The sequence below is a fragment of the Canis lupus genome, chromosome 9 (assembly GCF_048164855.1).
Source record: "Canis lupus baileyi chromosome 9, mCanLup2.hap1, whole genome shotgun sequence".
NCBI lineage: Eukaryota > Metazoa > Chordata > Mammalia > Carnivora > Canidae > Canis > Canis lupus.
The window spans coordinates 55826519-55831869 of record NC_132846.1 but is presented as its reverse complement, the minus strand read 5'-3'; the positions used below and the strand labels follow the sequence as shown (position 1 = coordinate 55831869).

Here is a 5351-nt window from a genome sequence, read left to right as displayed (position 1 = left end):
GCAAAGTAAGATTAAATTCGGCCTGATGACACTGTGTCAGAACCTGGATCTAGCCATCCCTGTACCAAAGCTTTTCATTAGATGAATTGATAAATTTCCTTTTTTTAGCTAACAGCTTTGATGTCAGTTTCTTACAGTTATAACTGACATCTAAGACACTGGGAATCTTGGGTAAAATCATGAGAAGTAGGGGGGCAGGGCTTGGAATATAAAATAACATTGTCCAAACTGTTTTGTGGCTGCTTGCTCGGTGACACCTATGGCCCTGCCAGAAGGTGGGTGAGGCAGGCCCAGGGGTCATGTGGGAAAGATTCTGGTCCTTGTTTGGAAAGGTTCTGGACTAGGAATCTAGGGAAATAGATTCTGCTGTCCATTTTGTTGCTTCTCAGTATCAGGAACTTAGGCAAAATACTATACTTCTTTGAATTCTTTCTATAAATTGGAATATCATTAATTAATTTGAGCTTTCACTAACTCAAAGGGTTATTATGCAGATCAAATATAAGTTTCCCAACTTCTCCAGCTTTTTCATACCTTTAGCTGAGTTACTGCTTGCATCTTATGCATTCCCATTATACCCAGTATAAGCCTCTGACCATTGCTACAATGATCCTTAATAGTTCATGAGCTCCCCAAGGACAAGAAAACATTCATCCCTGTGCCCTCTTGCCAACAGGACTGGGCACATGGCTAGCAGAGACTCCTGAATCCAGAGTAAGAGGTCTTATGGGCCAAGGGCTCATGATATTGCAGCCCACCCACCCTTCTGCCCTTCACTTCCTTGCCTGATAGATGAGGCTGATTCTGACATCCTTTATATGGTAGAAGGACTCCAGGGAAATTGCTGAGACAGTCCTGGCTTTGGAAGTTGAGAGTTGAGAACCCACCATGGGGGCCGGATAGGGCCTTCCCAGCTGGTCAAGAGCAGGTGCCAAATACAGTTTGCTGAGTGAAGAATGGGAACTGAGACTGCCTGGGTATCTTCCTCAGATCTGGCTGTCTGAAACAAAGGCTGAACAAAGGGCTCCTGAGGCCATCACATTCATTTCTTCCCTAGCTCATTTCTGGATCATAGTAAAACTTCTTGTAAGCATCTCTAGACCTATAACTCCATGGGACAAACCTAGTGCTGTGTAAGCATTGTGTGGGAAAAGGCCATCTTTCCATATATACTCCCATTCATTCATTCAACAAACACTTCATGACATACCTCTCCATATTAAAAAAGTAGAGATGCAAGAGGCTATGTCTCTGCCCTGAAGGGACTAGCTTTAAGAGAGCCATATTGGACACAGTCTCCATTTTTGCTTCCCTATCTGTCTCTTTCCCTGCTCCCCTCCATTTCTTCTCCACCTGACAGCAAGAATGATCCTCTCAAATAAGGTAGAATCTCAATTTAAACATAAATACCGGGATCCCTGGGTGGCGCAGCGGTTTGGCGCCTGCCTTTGGCCCAGGGCGCGATCCTGGAGACCCGGGATCGATTCCCACATCAGGCTCCCGGTGCATGGAGCCTGCTTCTCTCTCTGCCTGTGTCTCTGCCTCTCTTTCTCTCTCTGTGACTATCATAAATAAATAAAAATTAAAAAAAAAAAAAAAAACATAAATACCTCCATAAAGCCCTCCATGACAGAGGGAGGTAGATGAGTGGATGAGGTTGTATTAAGTTTAGAACACCTGGGAAGCCTTCCTGGGCAAAGTTGCCAGGTAATTTAGATGTTTATCCCGTCTCCTAAGATCAGTATTTAGAGCCCTGGGAGTCTAAGAAGGGTGAGGATGAGCGGTCAAGGCACACATAGCTAATGGCAATATAGCCCCAAACCCTAGGTTTGTTAAGTTACAGTCTGGCTTATGAAAGAAAATCTTTATTTAGATGCTTCAGTGACCAAGATATAGAGCATAAGCACATGTTATACACACCCATACACAATACATAAAAGCATTTCACAGACAAAGAGAAAAGCAATGATGGGGGGAGATGCCATAAGAGCAGTTAGGGGCTGATTCAGTGAGGAGGATCCTATGATGGTGACACTCCTTAAAATTCCTGCTTGAAAGCTACAAGGAATAATCCACTCTCAGTGAAGTCCCAGGTCATAAAACACAGCAGAGTTGGATAAATCGTAGTTTGGGCGGGGGACATCTGTTTTCTCACTGCAGAAACCTACATCAGCCCTCCTTTCTATCCCTGGGGGCCCTATCCTATTCCATGGTACCCAGGCATCTCCTGTGGATGATAGGAGAGGGCTAGCACCACAGCAACCTGGGTAGGTGGCCTGTTGCACAAGGAAAAGAAGAGGGCTAGGAGAACCAAGGAGCACCAATAAACTCTGAGCTGGCTGGCATGAAGCAGTTTGTCTTTAAGGGCACAGAACCATTGAGGGGACTTGGATGTGGGAACTTCTCCACATGATCCTGGGTCAGAGCACCTCTGATGGAGAAGAGGAAAAAACCCATCTTGGAGTTTTCCATTATCCACACAGTACTGAGGCCTTCTCCAGCTCCAGCTTTTCTCCAGCTGCTGATTGATCTTTAGAACCATTCAGGAGTGGTGGAGAAGGGGCAGAAATGATAGCGCTGCTCTGTCAGAGCTGTACCATTGCTCCAGGAGGAGACCTCACAGTGGGCAAAGAGCTGTATAATTGGCCAGTATCTGGAAGTGGCTTTGATGGGGCAATGACTTCCATCTGCCCTTTCCCACTTAGGCCAAGATGTGGTGTGAAAGCTTCAGGTTCCACTGGAGCTACTTAGAGCCCATGTAGAATTCAGTTCTTTAACTGCAAACTGGTTCAAAACTGACCTTCAGAGTAATCTCAGACCTGGGGCTCTGACATATGGCCCCAAGGGGTCGGGGAATGGAGAAAGCCATTCTCCAAACTACCACCCTGCCGGCCACAACTCCTCTTGAGATCCGCCCCTTTCCCTTGTACTGATCTACAGGGCCCATCCCAAAGGGGAAGAGCCAGGATGGCTCTGGACCAATCAGATGCTATCTATGACCCACTCCTGCCTTAGGGTCTATGAGTTCTCCAGGTATAAGAAAGGAGGAAAAGGGACCAAAGGGCAGCCCATGCTCATGGGAAGCAGCTGGTTCAACCTCAGATGCTGGACAGAAACACCTCTAGTCTTACAAGGTGGTTGGGTCTTTCTAAAAGGGCTGCCCTTGCATTGGAATCTGGCCTAGGTGTGATGCCCTTGGGTTGGTGACTGGTTCTTGTATTTAAAGCCACTCACATGAACTTGATACTGTTCTATGGAATTCCACACCATCTTACACATCTTGCAGGGGTAGCCCTTCCTTGCTGATGAGTCAGGGACAGCACAGTCTGCCAGCTGCCCATCATGTGCCTTGGGTTTGAGCTTGGTTTCCTATTTCCTATTTTCTTGCCCACATAACATTGTGGAGACACAACAGGGTGGTTAAAAATCACACAGCAGAGGCTGCAGAACTTGTCTGGGTCTATCACCTCTATTCAGGTGCAAGGCTTCCACCTTAGTTCACTGTTGCTTCAGCTTTAAGTTCTTTGAATGGGTCTTCCCCAGGTAGTGCAATGGGCTATGCCAGGGGAGGAAAAGGCTGAGTTACAAATAGGGCAGCCCTGGTTCTTGTCTTTGCTTCTGCTGGTCTTCTGATCTGAGTCGAGCTTCTTTGTTTCCCCCTTTAACATCTCCATTCCATGGATCGCTTGGTGTCTCTTCACTTTGTTGGCATGCTTTTTGCCTGGTAGTGTGCCAGCTTCTGGGATTCAGAAATGAGCAAAATGCAGCAAACCTTACATGGAGTATTGTTAAAGAGAGATGGATTCTTCTGGATCATGTGCTCCCCTTTCTTCCCACTCTACTGGTTGGGCCCAGGACACTGCTTCCCACAGGTGGCACACCCTCTAACAGTGGAAGTGCTGTCCATCCTGTTCCCATCCTGGATTCTCTGAGCTGTTTGTTGTATGACCCTGCCCCTCCAGGGGCTACAGCCTTCAGGGTGCCCAGTGAGGGCTATTCCATCTTTCTTGCAAGCCCTACTGACAGCCAACTCATAAACCTTGGTCTCTACTTTCCATATCTTTAAAAGAAAACAAATAATATATAATAAGCACTACCAACCTATTTGGTAGTGCCTAATTGCCCTTCTGCCAACGCATAGTCATTTGACCTCTTTACAAAATCAGTAGGTCAGACTAGTCTGAGTATTGTTATTCTCCTTTCTCATCGAGGAAGTGCATATTCTTTGAATTTAGTAACTAGGAGAACCTTCTATTTTTTCATCCTGTACAACCCATTAAAATCCATTTTCTTCAAAAATTATGGGTTTGGAATGGTAGTCATAGTCTAGGTCTGGGATAACTTCTGGGAAATAATTCTTCACAGTTCTGACAACCCCATCTCTTATTTGTTTAAGAGAATTGGGCTCAAGAGTCTGGAAATCTATGAAGGCTGGCTAAAATAATGACAGACGGTAAAAATCAGCTGCATGTTTAATAACAGCTAATATTAATAATTGTCACTTGTAAAAAAAATACATATTATCTTTCTTAGATAATATAATCCTTACAGCAATCCTATGGAAACAACTCTGCTGTTTTCAGCATCCTACAGTTGATGACACTGTATCACAGTGGATGTTGGCCAGGTTACTTCGCTTCTTCAAGTTCCAGAGGTAGAACCCAGGTCAAGGTTTCTCTCCCCCAAAGTCCATCCTCTCAACCACAGCAACTTCTCTTCTCCACACCTAAGTCACATCTGGCTTCAACAACCAGGAGTGGAGGATAAAGCCAGATGCTAACCTCAGAAATTGACCTGTAATGAACAGCATCAGGTCAGTGCCTATTAGTGTACTTGTTTCCCTTACGTTTCTCCAGGCCTGTGAATCTTTATATCCATCTCTCCTCCCTGGATTGCAACTCAGCCTTGGCTTACCATGATTTCTTTTCCAGCTGCTAACCTTGTGCACCGTGGCACCGCATGCTGTCTGGCTGTCCCACGGAGAGGAGGCTGTGCAGAGCATGGCATTGACAAAACGCAGGTCATTTCTCTGAATGAGCATTATTCATTTCTGTCGGATAAATTCAGAGGTAGCAGCCTGTGTTTCTCCCACTGGGCTGCTAAGAAGAACTGCAGAGCATGAGGAGACATTTTAAAAATCAAAATACTACGCTGCTTTCTCCCACGTTGAGAAAGGCATGTCAATTCATCTCAGGAAGCCCTCCTGGGGCAGAAGTTTTGTAAACATGCTCCAGTGGCCCCTGGGTCCTAATTTAAAATATTGCTGTTCTATTTTATGCCAGCCCTTGCTGTTTTGTTCCTGAACCAAACCCATCGTTTGTATCCAGTGGGGAAAGGAGGCAGAGCACGGT

General features: G+C 45.6%; 1 pseudogene; it reads right to left on the bottom strand.

Annotated features, from left to right (window-relative positions):
• Positions 1 to 3127: 3127 nt before the first annotated feature.
• LOC140639503 (zinc finger protein 346 pseudogene) lies at positions 3128 to 5025 on the bottom strand (annotated as a pseudogene).
• Positions 5026 to 5351: the final 326 nt, after the last annotated feature.